Below are 23,587 nucleotides of genomic sequence, written 5' to 3'. Positions count from 1 at the left end.
GGTATGGATTAAATCTTTAGCTTGTATGATTACCAGCATCTTTGGTAATAAATTGCAAGCAGTTTGCTATTGGTTCTAACATGCCGGTGCCTACACTGATTGGAGCATGTATTAGCTTAATTGAAATTCCAATAGTCAGAAGTAATCAACTCAGAAGTAGTTCTTCCTTCAGGTGATGGAAGTGTGCTAACTTATGGTTTCCTGCCATGACAAAAAAAAAACTAAGGGCAGAATGTCACATCCTTATACAGGTGAGCACTGATTTTAATGCTTGCACAGATCAACGCTACAGTTGCTCTGGGCAGAGGAATTTGAGGTACTTTTATAGCACATTAAAATATATTATTTCACAACAGTTTGATATATATATATTAATATTAAGCGCCTAATGAGTGATATGAGCTGGCCATGGATTAAAACATGAACCACTATTATAACATATAGTTTTTAGTGGCTACCATTATACATACTCAATTTAATTGCTGAACTTAATTTATTTAAGTATATGGCACTCTTAGCATTACACAGTCACAATCTCGGCATGATTGTGACCTCACAGTTATACATTTTGGCATTCTAGACACAGTCAAGATCTTGGTGAAAATAGCAGTCATGATCTTGTTCTTTTATGAAGACAAGGTCCTGATCCCTATCTCGGTGTAGCTATCATAAAGACCACATTGTTATGATCTCAATAAAGGTACAGCAATGGTGACCTCAATGAAGGTACAACAGGGATGACTTCAGTGAAGGTGCAGCAGTGGTGTAACTGTGATGTGCTTCCTGGATTACTGCTATGTGCTTCCTTATAGGATAAGGAGATATGGTGCGTAGACAGTAAGGTGTTCTGTGATGGAAACTGACTTGTAAGAGGAGGTTTAGATTTATTTAAAAGTTTAACTGTCTTTCATAAAAAGAACGAATAATCTAGGGCATGCAGTTAAGGAGTTAACAACATTTCTCTTTGATGGCTGAGCATAGGCAGTGAACCTTTAAACAGAGGACAGCTGCTTGCTTGCGTGCATTGTTTCTTTTTTTGAGCAGAGGATATGATTTGTGGATAGTTTATTTCTCTTGGTTAGAGTTTTACAGCTATGGACTATGATTTTCCAATAATAAACAGAGTTTTGTATTTCTAACTCCTAACTTAGTAACTTAAAATAATATTGCCTACTGAAATATTAAGTATAAATTATAATTATCATGACTGGGCATGTCTATATCACATGATCCTTACCTTGTACTTTATATATGGCAGTGCTACATGACTGCACATCATCACTGCACCTATACACTATATCTGTTTTCACAGTGCACACAGATACTTCTGTAACACTGAATTAACTTCAACATCTACATTTGTATATGTGTGCACAGAATAAACACGCATGTACACACACGTGTTATGAACTTATGGGTATGCCTATGTCTGACTGTAAACAGCGCAGGGCTAGCCATCCATTCCTGTAGGTTAAAATTGAGGTATTAACTTTACGTAAGTAATATAAACATAGTCATATTTTTATACAAACACCAGTTTATTCAATTATTTTCATTGAAATTCAAATTTAGCTCAATACATTCACAACAGCACATCATATTGAACATCACGCATTATGAAGGTCAGCAGATATTTAATGTAGACGGCTCCTCTATGTTTTGGAGGGGGCATGGATAGATGACCAAATTTATAGACATGTAAATACAAATATGTTGAAGGAAATAGAGAAAGCTGAAAGTCAATATATAGAGATTTACCACGCATATAAAATAGACATAGATAACCACTGGAGAATCGATTGTGAAAAAGCACTAAGGATAGATCTAAGGTTATTGCCCTGACAGCGGCATTATAGTTTTGGGTTTTGTGGAGTTCGGATGGGCCTGACGGCAGGTGATGAAATTCGTTATAATGGGTAATTTGCGGTTGAGAACCGTGATGCCACACCTTGGAGACCTGATGCCATTTACTTTTATATATCCTAGCAGCTTGATTTAGTGAATTTCGAATTTGCAGCAATAAAAGAAACTGAATTTGTAACCGTCAAATACGTTCACCAACCAACTGCGTATTATAACCTAGCATGCAAAATAAATCGGAAGACAGTCATCTCTAATTTGGAAATGCGCGTGTTATTTGGAAATGGGTGTTTGGCTGTGACAATTTCCCCAGTTGTGAATCATGGGCTCACGACCATATTGGGATGTGACGTAGGTGCTCAGAATTGTTGGGATTCCAAAAAGGAATCCCAAGTCGATTGGGAATGATGGTTTATGGCTTTTGGTGTAAAGTCCCACCTGGGCACACAAGACCCGTGTTCGAAATACGGGTTTTGAAACCCGGCAGACGCAGAAATACGGTTTTTGAAACCCAATGCTGTTGTTAATTATTCAATTAGACCGGCGTTCGACTCCCGCAGACGCAACTATGGCCTTCTGGCGTGTATTATATTATTTTATACATATATATATTTTTTTCTTTTTGACGATGACGAGTCTGATGCGCTTAATCTTGATGCGAAATTGAGGCATTTGTCTGAGAGAAAACGAACGCTGGTTTCTGAGCTTCCGTAATGGCTGCTTCTTCTTCGAATTTTGGACGCCCGAAGCCCGTTTCGATGGTAGCGCAATCTGAACCGATGGCTGTGTTATGAACAGTGATAGAGAACAACCTGAAATTGTCAGATTGCCCAGAAACAGGTAGCTAACAGAGAGGCGAATTTCAGAAATCGATGCGTGGAAATTACAGAACGTGGAACTTTTCATTCTGCCAGAAAACGATAGAATCGATGCCAGATACGGGTTTGTGAGGACCGTGATGAGAAATTGCAAGGATTTGAGATTTCAGGAGCGTGTTTTTACAGGTGTAGGCCAATAAGGTGCCGCAGAGTTTAAAACTGGGCTCTGATACCATGTGTAGCGCCCTAATTTCGCATTACAGCAACCATAAAAAGAAATACTCATAAAATTTGAAAACAGTAATGTATGAAACTGTAATCTGTACCTACCTGAGCTGCTGGCTGACTTCCGATTCCGCTGCTGAACTGGTACTCCTGAACTGCTGACTGATTTGATCCAATTTCGGGATGGCCAATACCACCCTACCAGAATGAGCAACCTGGTTGCTCAATCCAGAGAAGCTCTCCACAGAGGCTCTCTGTCCCTCCGTGCCCAGAACTCAGATCACTCAAGACTCTTCCACTGCAAAGTTACTTCTCCTGGTTTCCCGCTGATGAATCCCTAATTCTCTGGTTTTTTATTTCCCCCTTCTTCAGGTTCAGACCCTTCTATTTAACCCCTGGTCTGGCGGTGGCCGCCCTCCCACTTGCAGCCACCGCCTTTCTTGCATTCAAGGTTCTCGGATATTTTCTACTGACTTCTGCGTTTAGCAATCAATGTTCAGCTGATTCCTCGACTTTATTAATGGCTGGGATAAGGTGATTTTTAGGGCAGCCGACATTTATGAATATCACACTTCAGCACACGTTATATGTTTTTAAACTGATACCTTTATAACTTTCATCATGATGTTTATAAAGTTTTAATAACATAATGTATAACGTTTATATTATACATGCTATAAAGCTTTAAGGTATATATATATATTATAACATTTAAATACTATATGATGTAAAGTATATTTCATAATGTTTAAACTATATATGATATAAGTATATTTTATAATATTTAAATTATGTATGATATAAAATTAATTAATATAATTTATAAATTCATAATATAAGGTTTTAACCACCTACTTTATAAATTTTAATACATAGATATATATTTATAAAATTTTAAGGTCCAAAATTTTATTAATGGGTTGTTACATATTTGGTCACACCCAGGGATGCTGACATGTATGCATAAAGGACAGGCTGCAAAAATGTCAAAGGTAGAGGATTAGGTGGCACCATGATGATTGGCCTACAAGATTCTGGCAAGCAAACACAAGCAAACTAAGGATGACAGAGCAAAACCAACTAAAAAAAATCAAAGAAATAGTGGACAACTGGCATGATCTCACGGGCTGAAGAAAAAATGGCGAGACTGGAAAAAATGAGGGAATTCGCAATGTGGGAAGCTTGGGATTCGACTTTAACTTCAAGCTAGAGGTTGTGTAGGAGAGATAGGGGGCGCGTCTCTCAATTTATGAGGACGCAACTATGAGGCAAAGTAGTTCATGGTACCTTGGTAGCAGCAGCGACTGAGGGTTAAACTTCACAAAATTGTCTATGAATGTTGAAAGTTTGGAGTGCATATGTTGGCCAAGCCTTCTCATCCGACTGTATGAACATACTTGTAGAGGAATTCGTCAACAGAAAGTTGAGCACTGAGATAGATTTTCAACAAGGTCAGAGGACGGTGTTTCCTTCAAGTTCCAATGTTGATGGGCTAAAAAAAAAACTATTCGTTACGAAGTACACTAGTTCAGAAGTATCCTCAAAGCTGATTTTATTGATAAGTAGTCTCATAGAGGTCGGGGTGAATGTAATTCCTATCTCCATGCTTGATGAAGTTGCCTAGTTACTAAACTTGAGAGGAAATCACGTGATGCATTCGCCTTGCATATTTAATTTGGGGGGCGCCTTGATTGGCGACACTATTCATTAATAAATTGAAGATTACTCTCGAGGACATGGTTCATCTTACCAGCTTTGAGGTATTACAGATTTAGCTGGAGGATGGAGGGGTTCATCCCTCTGGAGACCCAATTCTAACCAAGAAATCCATACAAGATTCCTCACTCATGTTCTAGAATCCGACTCGGGGGTGATTGGGCCGCAAGAAAGACCACCATGCAACCCAATATATGGTTGGGCAAAGAGATATTGTCCCTAACTCAATTGCCCAACTCAGATTGAGATAAGTTCCTCTCATGCTTGACCTGTGTAATGAGTTGCATGTTAACTCCAATTGAATTGAAATGATGTTAGTAGTGTGCTAGATATGTTCCGTGTTGTGGTCTCGAGGATTATGCTTAAACAAGGCACATACAATATTCTGTAATATAATGTGATTAACATAAATTTTGTTGGAGACTAGTCTCCAAACCAACATTCAGCCTGTGTGTGAGTTAATGCCCAAATTTGTTGGCTTTCCTCTGCTCTCAATTTTTAGCAATGAAATTGCAGAGGAACAATACTCTAATATAACCTAGAGTGCACCGCCTTCATATGTACCTTGTGCAACAATTAACTAAACATCATAACTAACCTTACTTCCTAAGAGACCCGTTAATCATTCATATCAGCAACAAACAGGATTTTCAAAAGGTTACCAGTTGCAAGAACGCACCAAGCTCAACATGGATAAGAGTAACAAACTGAAAGAATATTAGAATACATGAAATTCTCGAGCCACTCTTAGCAATTTTATTAAAGGATAAGGCTCGTTGTTCATCCTTATAATATCACAACCACCAGCAGGTCCAATCCTTTGGAGCCTAAGAGAATATTGATCTACTTAGCTACAATGCTACCTATTTTAATTGTCTATTTTAGCAACTTCCTCTAAACTTCGCAAGAGTGAGATAAATATTGAGAGATGCTTTTTGGTCTGGTTGATATAATTGATCACTCCCTAGAGTGCATGTCGTCTCTTATCATATTATTGATGATGAGATGATGAGGTTTGTTCCAAGTTGAGAACCTGAGATAGCTCCATGAACAGGTAGCCTATCTTGATTTTAGTATCCCCAACTGGTATCTTCATGCCATATAGGTCGTTTCCTTACAACCTGTGCACATACAATCTTTTATTTTTGCATAATGAACCTAAAGGCCTTGTTATTTGTCTGTGCATAGGTGACCATTGTAGACTATAGACCAAACTTGGTTAATGATTCCCATTTCCTTAATAGGTGAAGTGGAAAACAGGTGGGAGAGTGTCCCCATCATAGAGACAAAAATAAGCATTTAAGCATGTTCTCATCCTCTCCAATGATTGGTTTACATTTCTAGTGCTACACTCAAAATTCTACCAATAGTATATATATATTCCCTTTAGAGGAGAACTCCTCTAAACCTTCACCAAAACAGGCTATATAGTCACAAGAAAGATCTTCCATTTTGTTATCCATCATTGTGGCTAATCAGTTTAAGGATCATGAAGGTAACCTTAGACCAGAGAAATGTACTTAAGTTGTGTTGCTTGTGAGCATTCTTCTGAGATGGTTGGTTTGTTAAGGAGGTTGTCACAAGAAAGATCTTCCATTTTGTTATCCATCATTGTGGCTAATCAGTTTAAGGATCATGAAGGTAACCTTAGACCAGAGAAATGTACTTAAGTTGTGTTGCTTGTGAGCATTCTTCTGAGATGGTTGGTTTGTTGAGGAGGTTGTAGTAACCCAAGACAATGGATGGGGTGTTGAAACTCTTGTGAAAGAGGTTGAATTTGCGAGGAGAATTTGTAGGGAAGTAAAGACCCAAGAGGAAACAATTACACAACAAGGAAGACTAAATACAGGAAATTGAAGTGGTATTTCATAGGTCTATAATAGATTTGTGATGTTTTAAGTGTAAATTTTATTATTCTTTATAATTGGATCTGTACTTGAAACACTTGGTTTTATCCTTGGATCTTCCAAGTATCTATACAAGTAATTGGATTAAAAGTGTTGGAGGCATCATTTTGATTTCTCTTCATAGACCAAGAGCCTTAAGGAACAATTGTGCCCAATGAGATCTCCATTCCTCCTCGAAACTAGAGGTATGTCAATAGAGAATCCTTAGTGCCCTGAATCAAGATTAGTAGTGTGGCTCTGACAAAACCTTTCTCGTTTTAGTTAATAATACAAACATGGATTGCCCTCTACTGAAACACAAGGCAATATGATACCCACACTGATTGAACAAGCCCTCTTAGTATAGTATAACAAGGTTTGCGATGAAAGCATACATCCCTAATGTTACCAAAAAAAATGGTAAACAACACAACTACCCCATTTTGGTAACCATGCAAGGAGAATCGGGTAACCTAGTAACCACCTCCGATTAGACAATGTTGAAAAATGTGTAACTAGGTTCGGTCTTCATAAATATGAAATGTACTTTTGATTCTTGTGAATTGTAAAATGAAAGAAAATTATTATTATTATTATTTATCATGGGTTTCATGCTCAAGGTCTTTTATTTTATATGTCAAGCATCCATTGAGTGCTTCTAGGGTTGGTCCTAGGTCAATAAGTCAAAAGAGTCATTGTCATAAGTTCAAGACCCCATCTGGCACATTGTAATTTGTAAATAAAATTATTTTTGTCCTTAAAAGTGTCAAAATACCCTTCAAGACCAAGTCGGCCTAATTTGGGGAGCCACGTCGACCTTGAGGAGCCAGCATAAAAGAGGAAACTCGACCTCCTTGAAGCACATTCATCTCTCACTCATCCAAACGAAGGAGGAACAAGAAGAAGGCAGCGAAGAAGGAAAAGGACAAAAGAGACTTGTTTTTGGGATATTTCTCTCTCACACATGCGAAGGAAGGCTAGGGTTTCTGTAGCAAATCTAGGGTTTTCTTCCACAAGTTTGATCTTGATGAAGGGAAGGAAAGAAGGTCAAGCGAAGGTCACTAGAAGTCATCCTCAAGCTCGAAAAGGAAGAGAAAGCCAAGCGAAGGTCTGAGGAAGCCTTGGAAGGCTAAACGAAGCTCACACGGGTGGCAGCAACAACTGTAGGAGAGCCGAAAAGTTCAAGTCTGCAATAGAGGCCGAAATTATACAGCTGGGGGTCGAAGTTGTGTTACTGGAAGAGATTTGACTGGGCTTGACTTGTTCAAGGAAAGCACATCATCCGGAAAGGTGGACTTGGTCTTAGAGGGTATTGATCTTAGTCTAAAAGTCTAAGAATTAGTCAATTGAAAAATCTATAAGGAAGAGAGGAGATTTGTGGGTTTTCCTTTCAATTGGAGAGTTTTTGGCCCTGGCTTGTAGCCTATATTTTGTGTTCTTGCTCTTCTTGTTTTGGTAGTTGTTTGATGATATACAAACATAATAATAAGTAAAGAAGCTTATAAGCAAGAAAAAAGTAAAAATACATCATAAGCAGTTATCAAGGAAAGAGAAATCACTTTGATCATTGCCCTATAGATTTCTCAACAGACAAGGGGGTGAGTTAAAGAGTAAAATGAGGTCATGATGGCTGCAACTAGAGAAGGTAACATATTATTAATTGTAAATTTAATTCAATCTACTCTTATAAAGACTTTTATTAGAGACAACTAGTAATTCCAAAATCATTAAAATGTGAAGAGGAAACATTATTGACTAACTCCAAGGAATTCACAAGCAAGTAGAATACATGAATCAGAAAACAAACAAATATAATAAAAAGTAGATAAGTAATCAAAATGATTAAAAATCAAAAGATGGATGACTAATTAAATAACATAAAAATAAATGAACTTGGATGACTAACTCCAAGGAATTCACAAGCAAGTAGAATACATGAATCACAAGCAAGTAGAATACATGAATCAGAAAACAAACAAATATAATAAAAAGTAGATAAGTAATCAAAATGATTAAAAATCAAAATATGGATGACTAATTAAATAACATAAAAATAAATGAACTTGGATGACTATTAACAAAAATGAAGAGAGAGAAGAATTTCCATCACACTACAACCACACATGAACAAGCATAAATGCATATGACAATTGAGTCACTAGAATTGATGAACCCAATCAAGGATTTACAATACCGAAAAAAAAAGAGTCTAATTATTAAACTCTTACAGGCATGCATTTCTACTTCTGGGGGGAAGAGATCGAGGTCATCGTTACCCACCATAAGTGGGTGACCCCATAGGAGAAAAGATCTCTCCCACACTTCGCATCCATCCAGCTAGGTAGATGCACTTGACAACCACCACTAGCTTATGACATGCCATTTTATCTCCACCACCTACATCAGTCATATGCCTCCTCATCCATACAGTAAGAGCACATGGACAAAGGTGGACCTCCAATCAAAAGGTACTTTATTCATTTTGCAATTGGGTGCTTATGCTTGTGAATTTGGGCTTTTGATATGGATTATGGAGTGATGGTGAAGAAGAAGGGGTTTTGACCGTGATCTTGTTCCCTTACCTTAAATGGGGGGTTAATCGCCGATCCTAGTTGAATGGCACCTCCCTTAATGGCCCAATGGGTATAGGAGGGGCAATACTCGGGAAGCCTTGATTGAGATAGCGTGTTCCATCTATCCATATTCCATATTTATAAATTTCCATCTTACATTACAAACCCTTATAGCACTTCCATTCTTCAAGTTCAACTGACTATTAATTCTCTAGAATTTGGCACCCATACATCCACATACTTGGGTAGAGCCTGGAAATTTTCCCTGTGAGGTTGATGCAGCTAAAACAAAAGGAAAAATCATACAATTGTCACGAGAAAAATAAAAGAAAGAATATCAACATGCAAAATATGGCTAGGACATACACATTAGCATGTAGGCAAAAGCCTAGCATGAGCTCTACTTCACTCATTGTGGCCATCACCTACTTCCTAAGCACCATATTGATCCTATACATCATGAAAGGAATCCTTGCATGTCCCAACCCTGATGGGCAACGAGTTGCCCCATCATTAAAGGGTGATACACTTGTTGTACATCATACAAAGCAAGCTCTAACCCTTTGAGCTACAAGCAATAATACAAAGAAAAAATCAAGCACAAGTAAAAGGCCCACAAGAGGAGTGGGAAAATAAAGGCTAGGTTGGTAACTCATGCATCCATGATTGCTCCCTCCTCGCATCTATACACTCTGGATGTGGATCCCCATAATTGTTGCTCCCTTTGACCACGGCACTTGTTGTAAAATGTAAAGTGGCAGCAACTAATTCTTATTTCCCTTTACTTTAATATTTGCTTGTGAACTTATTAGTCTTCTTAGTGTTCTTTACTTATATCTTTTCATCAAACAAATATCAAGAATAGAAACATCAACGATAGAGGACACAGATATTAGGCTCTCTACCATGGCAAAACCCCTCCAGGGGGAAAACCCAGAAAATTCTTCTCTTCTTAGAATCTACTTCAAATGACATATTGTTAAAATTGGCAACTAGGGCCAAATTCCACTTTGGACAGATCATTTGATGAAGATAATTATTGCATTAAATTTCTTTTTTCGAGAGGACCAAAATCGACCTAAAGAACATCAAATTTGGATAAGGAGAAATGTGTTTTCGAATTTATGCCTCTCATATGCAAATTGTCAAGGTCTACCTCTACTCCATATAGGCTAATAAAGCCCAACCGAAATGTCTCTTGACCCTCTCTAATTTATATAAATAGAGGTATCCTCCAACCTCATTTGACACATCGAAGGGGCTTCATTATGTCTGAGACAGTCGAGCTTTTGGAGGAAGATGAAGGTTTGTTTATTTTTGGGTCTCTCTTCTACAACAAGGTCGACATTCTTCTGTTGGGTAGGCCGCAGGTCTTAAGGGAAAATCTGGGCAGTACTTATCATCCTTTGGTGACAGAGATCCAACAAGAATGTAGCTGCAGGTCTGAGGGTGGTTTGGAAGACATTTTAGGGTTGTCTTGTATGGAGTTCCTCTTGTGCAGGTGGGTCGCAACTCCAAGAGTTTGTTTCAGGTAATCCGCAAGCCTAAAGAAGCTTGTTTTGAGGTCACAAGGCTACTCAAATAAGTCGCAGACATCAGGAGGGTTTTGAGGTAAGCTTGAGGGTTGAAACTAGCCCAGATCAGCCCTAAAGACCAATGAAGGACAGCTCCTTGTGTGCCAGGGTAATCCGCACTTAAAAGAAGGTGCTTTGGAACAGCTGAGAAAGACAGCAGTATATTGTAAGAAGCCCTAACCAGACCATGGGTAACTACTAACTACTCTTGGCAAAGTGCTGGAATTGCAGCCTTTTGAGCCATCTTCTTGTCTAATGTTGGATCTTCAAATTGGCAAGTCATTTTGACTTTAAGTTATGGTACTCTCTCTCTGTTGAACATTCGATATTAATAATAAGAAGATTTGATCAAGAGTTTTTCCCTGGCTTGAGCCATATTATTGTGTCCTCTTCGCTTGTCTTCGTTATTTATTGTACATGTTCTTTATTGTACATGTTCTTTCTTCAGTTACTGTCAATATGATAATGTTTCAAGTGATTGCCAATGGTTTAATAATTGGCCTAATATGAGAATTGAATAAATTGTCCTAAGCAAAGAACATGTTATCCTAAAGATTAACATGGTACCAAAGCTATGGAGAGGACAAGCCCAAGCAAGAGTAAAAGCAATCTCTAAAAGAAGATCTCCTCGGTTTAAGGCTTTATGAACCGAGCTCCTTGTGGCATTAAATCAAATTTTGGGTATGATCTCAAGCCATGATCACTATGACTAAGTTGGAATCCCAATCAAAGAGTCTGTGACAGTAGAACTATCTCTTTGTTTCTAACTTAATTTGGAGACTCTCCTGTGCATTTACTTGTGGAAGGATATTTTGTATGGAGATCAAAATCTTTTGTGACTCTGGAGATAGGGTCGAACCACTATGATGCCTTGCTTAAAAGGTTACAGTACTTATTTTGGAGGACCAAAATCATCAGGCATGCCCAGGGATTCGCATTTGTATGGTATCTCAAGATCAACGTGGATCAGAAAATAACATTGTTGAAAAGAATTAAGGTCTAGGACTCTAGCCAAATTCGAATTGTTTTGTGAAGATCTCATTAATATTTGCAGATCTTTGAGGACTGTACATCAAAAATCATGACTAGCCAATCAATAACATGCTAGCTCATTTATAGTGATGTATTCACTAGTATATATATATATATATAGATATGGATATATATATATATATAAATATTTGAGGGAAGTAAAGCCGACTTGACTGAACAATCTAAGCCAAACGTTCTAGTTAGTGATTCAGAATTTTTGCATGGTGGAAGCCACATTGGAAAGACTGTGGCATCAGTCCATCCTAGCGTGAATACCTATGTTACCGGATCCAACAGGCAGAGGGCCAAGTTCCACGAATCCACAGATCTGATCCGGATCCGGATACGGATACACCTGGAAACGTGTGAAATACGGCATTGTGGCGGTTCTTCATTTTACGGAAACGGATATCTTGTCCCAAAACAGATCCTGAGACTGTATGTCGGAACCGCCAAAATGAAACAGAAAAAGTTAACACACTTTAGGTTTGCAGTTGCGGTTTTAACTTTTAGGTTAAATAGTGTAAAGTAGGCCCTCTAGTTGTTGGAAAACAGTGTGTCTCGAACAGAGCAGCCGCAAAAGTTAAAACAGTCGAATGTTTTTAACTTTTTATATTGCATTGTTCTTTGAATCGAGTTGCAGGGATTATATACACCGTGACCCCATCCAGCCACAGGGATTATATACACCGTGACCCCATCCAGCCGCAGGGTAGACAGCGACGCAAACAGCAGCGTAGACAGCCACGGCTTCGACCATTCGGCACCACCAACTCGACGGCAGACAATGCTTCGACTATTCCTGTTCCTGTTCCATTTGGCAGTGGGCTCAGCCGCTCAAGCTTGTCGGCAGGCAACTATTGTTGGCACCACCAACTCGGACGGCTAGCCAGTTAAAAAAATCACGATATTTCATATTTGTGTCAATAGATAATAAATATTATGGATAAATGGTTATATATATTATAGACGCTATATATAATTATTATGAACAAAACATTACATACGCTATCCCTAACGATTTGTTATGAACAAATATTATATACGCTATCCCATATATCCCTAATTTATATATGCTATTAGCCTATTTAATATTTAATATTTATATATACGCTATAAGCCGATACGCTATCCCTATTTAAGGATGCATCATTTCAGTGTTTCAATCTTCATAGTTATCATTCAGTTTTCTAAAAGGGTTTGATGGTTTCATGGAGTATTTGATTTTTCAGCTCTAAAGTATTTTTTAAAATTTTAAAAATATATATATATATTTTTTTTTGTATGTGACGTATCCTTGCCGTATTTGGATCTTGGATTTTCAAAAAACTAGCGGATCCGAATCCGTATCCATATCTGAATCCTGGTAACATAGGTGAATAGTGAATACGTATATACCCTTAACTCAGATTAAGCCAACTCATGCAGCCCTAGACGAATTGTATTGAAGTAATTACAGCTTCAGATGATGGTTTTTTATGAGACTTTTTGATACGTATTCATCTGCTTCAACACCATTGCCTACAGTAAGGACAGAGTGCATCATTTGCTACACAATAGATTTTCATCATTCTATCATCCTTGTAGGAGTAAGGGCTTCAAGATTAATTATTACATTAATTTGAAGTAGCAGGGTTTTGGAAAGTCACTTCAAAGAATTAGATATTTGTTGGTTGACTGATCCATGGCTGAAGCACGTGTCTGGAGCTTATTCCTTGAGGTTAATCCAAGAATTTAAGGTTGGTCGGTGATGTCCTAATTAGATGCTCAGTATACTAAACCGAGACACGTCTATGGACATACTTTTGCCCATTCTAAAGCATAATTCTGAGATCTATGAGATACTGTTTGCAAGGAACAGTTCTTCAGCTTAATGGTTGACTAGAGCAATTGTAGTTTTGGCTTGAACACTTTTGATGAATGATGGTTTAATGGTATTTGTTGGGCATTTGTAGTTTCTTCATGCGTGAAGTCAACCTTGTACATCAGTTGACTGCTCAGGCATCTATATAAGTCTCTGATTGAATAAGGGTAAGAGGTCTTTAAGGTCAAGGATCCATCTTCAACAATTTAGGCAGAAGTATCAGTTCTTAAAGTGAAGGCAAATAATCTGAAGTAATATTAGAGGCACATCATCTTCACCGAGACAGATCAAACATCAAAGGACGTCATCCTCAAGCATTTCTAATTACATCTGCACTTAACACATGAAGTATGATTTTTGCATGAGGTAGGTACTATTGAGATGGCATCATATTTGCAAGTCAGACCTATATTGGCATCAACATATATATATTCATACATACAGTCAGCAATAGAAAAAGTATTGGTATGTGGTATCCTTGTAGTCCATAAGCTTGTTCTGAGGTCACAAGGCTGCTCAAATAAGTTGCAGACATCAGGAGGGTTTTGAGGTAAGCTTGAGGGTTGAAACTAGCCCAGATCAGCCCAATAGACCAGCGAAGGACAGCTCCTTGTGTGCCAGGGTAAACCGCACTTAAAAGAAGGTGCTTTGAAACAGTTGAGCAAGACAGCAGTATATTGTAAGAAGCCCTAACCAGACCATGGGTAACTACTAACTACTCTTGGCAAAGTGCTGGAATTGCAGCCTTTTGAGCCATCTTCTTGTCTAATGTTGGATCTTCAAATTGGCAAGTCATTTTGACTTTAAGTTATGGTACTCTCTCTCTGTTGAACATTCGATATTAATAATAAGAAGATTTGATCAAGAGTTTTTCCCTGGCTTGAGCCATATTATTGTGTCCTCTTCGCTTGTCTTCGTTATTTATTGTACATGTTCTTTCTTCAGTTACTGTCAGTATGATAATGTTTCACGTGATTGCTAATGGTTTAATAATTGGCCTAATATGAGAATTGAAGCAATTGTCCTAAGCAAAGAACATGTTATCCTAAAGATTAACATGGTACCAAATCTATGGAGAGGACAAGCCCAAGCAAGAGTAAAAGCAATCTCTAAAAGAAGATCTCCTCGGTTTAAGGCTTCATGAACCGAGCTCCTTGTGGCATTAAATAAAATTTTGGGTATGATCTCAAGCCATGATCACTATGACTAAGTTGGAATCCCAATCAAAGAGTCTGTGACAGTAGAACTAGCTCTTTGTTTCTAAATGAGTTTGGAGACTCTCCTGTGCATTTACTTGTGGAAGGATATTTTGTATGGAGATCAAAATCTTTTGTGACTCTGGAGATAGGGTCGAACAACTATGATGCCTTGCTTGAAAGGTTACAGTACTTATTTTGGAGGACCGAAATCATCAGGCATGAAACTAGAGTGACAAGTTTCATTCCCAGGCATTCGCATTTGTATGGTATCTCAAGATCAACGTGGATCAGCAAATAACATTGTCGAAAAGAATTAAGGTCTAGCCAAATTCGAATTGTTTTGTGAAGATCTCATTAATCTTTGCAGATCTGTGAGGACTGTACATCAAAAATCATGACTAGCCAATCAGTAACATGCTAGCTCATTTATAGTGACGTCTTCACTAGTATATATATATATATATTTGAGGGAAGTAAAGCCGACTTGACTGAAAAATCTAAGCCAAACGTGCTAGTTAGTGATTCAGAATTTTTGCATGGTGGAAGCCGCATTGAAAAGACTGTGGCATCAGTCCATCCTAGCGTGAATATGTATATACCCTTAACTCAGATTAAGCCAACTCGTGCAGTCCTCGACGAATTGTATTGGAGTAATTACAGCTTCAGATGATGGTCTTTTATGAGACATTTTGATACGTATTCATCTGCTTCAACACCATTGCCTACAGTAAGGACAGAGTGCACCATTTGCTACACAATAGATTTTCATCATTCTATCATCCTCGTAGGAGTAAGGGCTTCAAGCTTAATTATTACATTAATTTGAAGTAGCAGGGTTTTGGAAAGTCACTTCAAAGAATTAGATATTTGTTGGTTGACTGATCCGTGGCTGAAGCACGTATCTGGAGCTTATTCCTTGAGGCCAATCCAGGAATTTAAGGTTGATCGATGATGTTCTAATTAGATGCTCAGTACACTAAACCGAGACACGTCTATGGACATACTTTTGCCCATTCTAAAGCATAATTCTGAGATCTTTGAGATACTGTTTGCAAGGAACAGTTCTTCAGCTTAATGGTTGACTAGAGCAATTGTAGTTTTGGCTTGAACACTTTTAATGAATGATGGTTTAATGGTATTTGTTGGGCATTTGTAGTTTCTTCATGTGTGAAGTCAACATTGTACATCAGTTGACTGCTCAGGCATCTATATAAGTCTCTGATTGAATAAGGGCAAGAGGTCTTTAAGGTCAAGGATCCATCTTAAACAATTTAGGCAGAAGTATCAGTCCTTAAAGTGAAGGCAAATAATCTGAAGTAATAATAGAGGCACATCATCTTCACCAAGACAGATCAAACATCAAGGGACGTCATCCTCAAGCATTTCTAATTACATCTGCACTAACACATGAGGTATGATTTTTGCATGAGGTAGGTACTATTGAGATGGCATCATATTTGCAAGTCAGACCCATATTGGCATCAACATATATATATTCATGCATACAGTCAGCAATAGAAAAAGTATTGGTATGTGGTATCCTTGTAGTCCATAAGTCGTTATGGTATTTTGGCAAGTCATATGGAAATTCTGATCAAAGTTGGGATCAAGTCATGGCCTTGGACATTTATCTCTCTGTTGAACTTCCAGCTCCTTTTCAAAATTCTCATCATACAAATAAAGGAAGAGGCATAGTTCTCCTATTGTTCCTAGCCAAATTGCATTCATAAAGAAAAAGGGGTCTAGTCTCCTGTGCGTAAAGGAGACCTAGGACAATGGATTATTAGTAAAAGCTCATCACCTTGTTCTTGAGTTTTGGACAGTAGTGCAAAAGCATTAATGCATTTGTACATTCCACTGAGATAAATGATGTCAATATATGTTTCTGTATGAGATCGATGACTTGCACATTGACATAATCAGCTCAATATCAGTTGAGCCAACTTGTGGAGATTTTCCGTCTTATAGTAGCTACAGGCATCAATAAGCGAAAGCATCTGACTATAGTAACAGAATGAATCATCCTTCTGTTTTGAGAAGAAAAATTATACGCTTTAATACAGTCATAGGAAACTTCAGTAGCAGAGCAGAGAATCTGTTGAAAACAAGTGTCTAGGATAAGATCTTGAATTTCTCTAAAGGAATGGTCTTCCTGAAAGTATGAAGACCTGTAGCTATCAAGGATAGAACCCTGTGCAGTGAATATTCTTGGTTATATGCGGCATCAGTTCTACTATTTGTGGCACTGCCCTAGGTATAACATCTCAGCATATGCAGCTCAGCATCATTTATGTTGTCCCTTCACTCCAGCATCATGTATGATATTGTTACAAGTCCAGTGGCCGAGATGATATATTGATGACAGCGTTATAGTCCTGCTCACAAACCGAGTTGTGAACAAGACAAATGTAATTCTTGGATAGCCTATCTTTTGAAAGATCGTCTACTATGAAGAAGCTACAGGGATCTGATAGTATAAGAAATTGCAACACCCTTGACTTTGATAAGGGGTGCAGCACACTTGAAGCTTTCAGATGAGCTACGAGAATAAATGCATGGCACTTTGGAACAGTTATTTGTATCAATCCCTATCAGCATGAAAGCAAAGAAGAATTTTGGCATCTTGGATGCATTAAGTTAGGTCCTATAGGTATGGATGCCAGAAAGACCCTTCCTCATCATTGATTGGCTAAATTGATACGCTAGTAGCCGTCATCTAGCAATGAAGGATCATACAGTGGTGTTGAAATAATCTCATGGGAAGATTTTTTTAAGGACCATAATCCACCTAAAGCAAGACTTCAGACAGAGCTATGATGTTTATTGATGATGTATGTCCTACATAAGAGGAAGTTGAATTTTAAAGTCAAGTTTATCTTCCTTCAGAAAGTGCTGAAAGTCATGAATAGACTGTATTAAGAGGGTCTCAGTTGAACATTCAGCTCTGGGAGCTCCTAGAGACCTGGGGGTACTTCTTGATGCTATGAGCAACCATAAGGTGAGTGGTTCACCTTCCCCTATAGGTATGCTAGATATAGGGTGAGTGGTTCACCTTCCCCTGTGATACCCACCCAGATGTTTACAAGGTATGTCCTAGGACAATCCCTGTCTTGGAATAACACATCTTCAAAGAATTTCCTCTTCAACTACTCTTGCCTATTGGATGCCTTACCACATCCTCAAAGAGTATCGAAAACCAGATGCTTACCCAATCCTCCATTCTTTCTTCATAACATGAATACAAGAATGATGTGTCCCAAGCTCCCTCTCAACTAGGGACTTGTTTTCAACAACAACTATCTTCTCTCTGGTGGAGATTATGGTACTATCAGCTGCTTGTAGGGCTCCTTTTTCTTCATCATGTCATGAAATTTATCTTCTTCATCATGGAGCCTTCTTCATCATCACTTTATCGTAGGGCATTGGCCATCTTCTCCATCACTTTCCCTTCAACAAACCATAGTGTTGAACCAATAGTCATGTCATCCTTCTCTTCATCGGAAAGTGATCTTCTAGTCCACATCTTCCTTTTCTTCATACAACCACCTTTTCCAAGTCATGTTTCTTTCGGGATCTTTCATCCAATCACATGAGTATTAGTTGTAGGTGACTTCTACAACCTTCTTTCGGTAGTCCTGTAACAACCCAACCAAATGTTTTCAAAAATCAAAATGAACATTAAATCAAAGTTACCTTTTTATGATGGCCTTTCGTCATGACATTAGCTTCTTGCAACATCAACATCCTGCACATGTATGAATCCATCTCCAAGACACATAGTACCAAGGTTTTCCTTTTCCAACATACCTATCAAGGTCTTCATACCTTCTTCATGGAGATGTCATAGCTAATCCTTCTAGTTATTGGATGCTGATCACTTATCTTACATGACTATAGTTGTATCTTTCACGAACTCTTCTTCCTTTCTTCACATATTGCTTCCTCAGGAGCTTCTATACATAGTTCCTTCATTATATGAACCATAATTGTCAACCACCTCATCTTCCAAATGAGGTCATATTATATTGATTTCATCTCATCAATATGTAGAAGAGTTCAAGGCACATTGTCTACATGCCTTCATGCGTCATTCTAATGTAAGGGATCCTTCTTATTCGATCATGCTCATGAGAGAGCATTCAACCATGCTATCAGCAACTATATGATGACATGACTTTTTCTAGGGATGTCTTTCTTCAAATGTTCAAAGAGAGGGAGATCACCTTGATTTCTTTGATGATGATGGCAATGATTTTTCTTGCTTCCTTGGGATGTAGAATATGGGGACTTCAAGATGCTTCAAATGTGTAGTCCTTCTTTCTTTGAGTGGAGGTAGAGGGTCCTTGAGGTCTTCTTCTCTTTGTGATGATGTGATCTTTTGAGATGAGTACTACTTGGTGCTTCTTAGTCCCCTTTAGTGATTTCTTTGTTCTCGGCTGTTTCGCCAACATTGTGCTCTGATGTTGTGGAGAGATAGAGTTGTTAGTCAAGGCCTTGTTATGTGACAATGTCAATTGTATGATGAGATGCAATGAGATAAGCTGAAATAATAGCTATGAGATGGCTTGCCATTTTGACTCTTCTTATGAGAATTCTTCAGTATGAGAATGTCCAAGTACTACGCATAGATTATGAATACCTCCCTAGTTAAAAGGGAGTGTTGAAATATGTAACTAGGTTCGGCATTCATAATGTCTATTATAATCAGGATTTTATGTATTTGATGAAAAGAGAAAAAGAAATTTACTATTGTCATTCTTTATGCATGGGTTTCATACTCAAGATAAATTTATTTATAGGTCAAACACCCATTGAGTGCTTCTACGTTTGTCATAGAATTATGAAATCAAGAGAGTCATTGCCATACATGTAAGACCCCTTTAGACATCTTGTACTATGTAAAAGAAATTTATTTGAGTCACAAAAAACCCTGCAAGACCTTGTCAACGAGCTACAACTAGTCGGCGTACATGAAAGATCAAGTCAGCCTCATGGAGACAATTTGTACCCCTGGAAAGCCTATATATAAGAAGGAACTAGACCTCATTTAGGCAAAAGACAAGCAAGTTTGATCTCCTCGAGAAAGAAGCTAGAAAAACGGACGAAAATAAAGGATAAGAAGAAAAAGAAGAAAGATCGAAGTTTTGGACCCCTCTCTCTCTTGTTTTAGGGTTTCTAAAGTTGTTGGAAGTTGTTGGGCAAGTCGAAGTTGTTGGAAGTTGTTGGGCAAGTCGAAGTTGTTGGGGTTGAAATTGTTGTTGGAAGGTAAAAGGGTGTTGTTGTAAGTTGTGTAAGGAAAGCTCATCAAGAAGGAAGGTTGACTTGGTCTTGGAGGGATCTTTGTCAAGGGTCTTAGTCTTGGAATTCGTCATTTGAAGATTCTATAAGAAGAGAAGAATTTTTGTGGGTTTTTCTCTCAAAAGGAGAGGTTTTGGCCCTAGCTGGCAGCCTAAATTTTGTGTCCTCTTGTCTCATTGTTTTTTCATTGTTTGGTAGTTGTTTGATGATAAGAACATAATATTAATTAAGTGAAAAAAGAAGCTAATCAAGTTAAGTAAAAATACATCACAAGCAGTTATCAAAGTAAGAGAAATCACCTAATCTAGTTGCCCCTAGATTTCTCAACAACTTCGACCCTGCAATTTTGGCCTTGCAGCGTCCAAGGAAACCCTTATTCAGTCTCCTCCTGAGACCTTCCTAGAGCAAGATTGCTCCTCCTAAGGTCAACAAGGTCCAAATAGAGTATCCTTCCTTCCAGCTACAAGATGTTGCACTTCATCCTAATGCAACTTCGGCCTCTTTCCCCGGCCCAGAAACCCTAGAATTTCGCATGTCAGAGAGATAGAGCCCAAAAAACAAGATATTTCGTTATTTCTTCTTCTAGACCTTCACTCTCCTTTTTTGCTTCTCCCAGCTACAAATCGAACTTCTTTTGACATCAAACTTGTGGAGTGAGCGAGCGCCAAATAAGGTTCAACTGCTCCTTTATATAGTCTTTCCAAGGGGTCAAATTCTGTTATGAAACCAGCTCAAGAAAAGATAGAAAAGATAGATCAACGCCTTAGAATTCAGCCTCTTCGAGGGGGCAACCTCCTTTACATTACATAAATGAACAATTCTTGGATGATACAAATGACAAAACCTCCTTTCTATATATAGGAGTCTAGGGAGTCACAATATAATCCAGCCGACCTAACAATAATAATATAAAGCCACAAAAATAACAATAGAGGGATTCTATGGGGCACAGAAATAACAATATGGGGGTAATAGGGGCACAACAATATAAATAAGGGGTATAACTACAATAGTAATGGGGTAATCACTAGTATTATAGGGACCCAACATGCCCCTCTCCTTCAAAAAAGTGTTGTCCTCAACGCTTGAGTAGTTCTGGATACTTCTGCATAAAATTCTCATCCTCCCATGTGGAATCTTCAGCGGATAAGTTCTTCCACTTGATAAGATACTCTGAAATTGATCGATTTCGTAGCTGTCGAGTTCTTGTTTCTGTGACTGCTTCCGGTTCCAATATAATTTTTCCTTCCTCGTCAAGTTCTGGCAATATTGTTTGAATTGGGAGCTTGTCACCTATAACCTTCTTTAAACATGAAACATGGAAAACTGGGTGCAATCGAGAAGCTGCAGGAAGCTCCAATTTGTATGCCATAGTACCAATTTTTTGCAACACCTTGTACGGACCATAATACTTTGGTGATAATTTATTATCCTTCTTAGCTTGCTTTAGGGACATTTGCTTATATGGTTGTAGCCGTAGGAATACCCAATCACCTACATCAAAACTTCTTTCACTGCGATGTTGATCTGCCTGTTGTTTCATTCTATTTTGTGCCAACACGAGGTTATCCTTTAAGAGTTGGAGGACTTGTTGTTGATGTTCGATGTGATGTTCCACTGCCTGAACCTTAGAATTTTCTCTTAAATATGATGTGATGGATGGTGGTTGATACCCATAAAGTGCCATAAATGGGGTCATTTTTGTTGCTGTATGGAAGGAAGTGTTATACCACCATTCAGCCAGAGGCAACCATTTGACCCATTGTGTCTGTTTATCAGATACAAAGCAACGAAGATATCCTTCCAAACATTTGTTTACTATCTCAGTTTGCCCATCAGATTGAGGATGATAAGATGAGCTATGAGCTAACTGAGTACCAAGACAAGAAAATAATTATGTCCAAAAATTTCCAGTGAAAATGGGATCTCTGTCACTTACAATAATCTTTGGGTTTCCATGTAGCTTTTGAACTGTTTCCATAAATGCAGTAGAAACTGTACTGGCTTTAAATGGATGTGATAATGCACAAAAGTGTGCATACTTGGTAAGTCTGTCAACTACCACCATGATGACACTCTTTCCCTCAGACTTGGGTAAACCTGTGATAAAATCCATTGAAACCTCCTCCCAATGTTGGCTTGGAATGGATAAAGGTTGTAATAGACCCGGTGTCTTAATTGTTTCAACTTTATTTTGCTGGCAAACCAAACATTCCGCCACAAACTTTTGAATATCTGATTTAAGGCCATCCCAAAAAAATTCCTTCTTAACCCTGTGGTAAGTTTTTAAAAATCCTGAGTGCCCTCCTAAGGGAGAAGTGTGCAATTCCATAAGAATCTTTTGTTTTAGCTGGGAATTCTTACAGAGGTATAAGCGATCTTTGTACCATAACGAATCATTTTGCCAGCTAAATGTATCAGAAGTACTGGAATCTTGTTGTAGCTTTTGAATAAGTGCCCACACTTCTTCATCATTCTTCCATTCCTCCCTTGCTTCGTTTATCCAATCTGGTTGGATAATAGAAATGGCACACAACAATGCTTCCACATCCTCATCCTTTCTTGAGAGTGCATCTGCCACCACATTTTGCTTCCCTTTTTTGTAGATGATTTCAAAGTCATAACCCAACATCTTTGTGACCCACTTTTGTTGCTCTTCAGAGGATAATCTTTGTTCTAAAAAGTATTTAAGGCTATCATGATCCGTTTTTACCTTGAAGTGTCTTCCCATTAGGTAGGGTCGAGTGCATGGAGTATTGCCAACATTTCCTTCTCATAAATAGCTTTGCTTAAAAACTTTCCCTTGATTGGAGGACTTTCAAAAGCAATGGGTCTTTCATCTTGCATTAGAACAGCACCAATTCCATTTCCTGAAGCATCACATTCCACAATAAAGGTTTTTGTGAAGTCTGGTGTAGCTAAGACCGGTGCTTGGCACATTGCCTCTTTAAGATGTTCGAAGGCCTTTGTTGCTTCCGGAGTCCATGAAAATGCATCTTTCTTCAATAATGTTGTTAGAGGTGCTGCTATTCTCCCATAATTCTTAACAAACTTGCGATAATACCCTGTCTTGACAAGAAATCCTCGCAGATGCTTTATGGATGTGGGGATTTTCCATTCCTTAATGGCTTTAATTTTGCTAGGGTCTACCTTAACTCCTTCATGAGATACAATATGACCCAAATATTCCACCTCCTGGACTCCAAAGAAACATTTGGATCTTTTTGCATATAATTGTTTCTCCTCCAATAGTTGTAGCACCCTGTCAACATGTTCAACATGATCCTTCCAAGACTTGTTGTAGATTAGTATATCATCAAAAAATACTAACACAAATTTTCTAAGGAATGGTTTGAAAATTGAATTCATCAAACCTTGAAATGTTGAAGGTGCATTGGTAAGGCCAAAAGGCATGACCAAAAATTCATAATGACCCTCATGAGTTCTAAATGCCGTTTTTGGAATGTCTTCAACCTTCATTCTGATTTGATGATATCCCGAACGAAGATCCAACTTGGTGAAGTAAATTGATCCATGCAATT

General features: G+C 38.2%; 1 non-coding gene across 1 annotated transcript; it reads left to right on the top strand.

Moving 5' to 3' along the window:
- The first annotated feature begins 1,885 nt into the window (after positions 1 to 1,885).
- On the top strand, positions 1,886 to 1,969 carry LOC149189615 (small nucleolar RNA Z101). Its single transcript, XR_016256639.1, has one exon. It is a non-coding gene; the product is annotated as a small nucleolar RNA Z101 (small nucleolar RNA).
- Positions 1,970 to 23,587: the final 21,618 nt, after the last annotated feature.

Source organism: Pinus tabuliformis, chromosome 3_1 (genome assembly GCF_031772625.1).
Source record: "Pinus tabuliformis cultivar Carrire ecotype Pingquan chromosome 3_1, CPIR1, whole genome shotgun sequence".
NCBI classification, from domain to species: domain Eukaryota; kingdom Viridiplantae; phylum Streptophyta; class Pinopsida; order Pinales; family Pinaceae; genus Pinus; species Pinus tabuliformis.
This window is presented reverse-complemented; position numbering and strand designations above follow the sequence as displayed.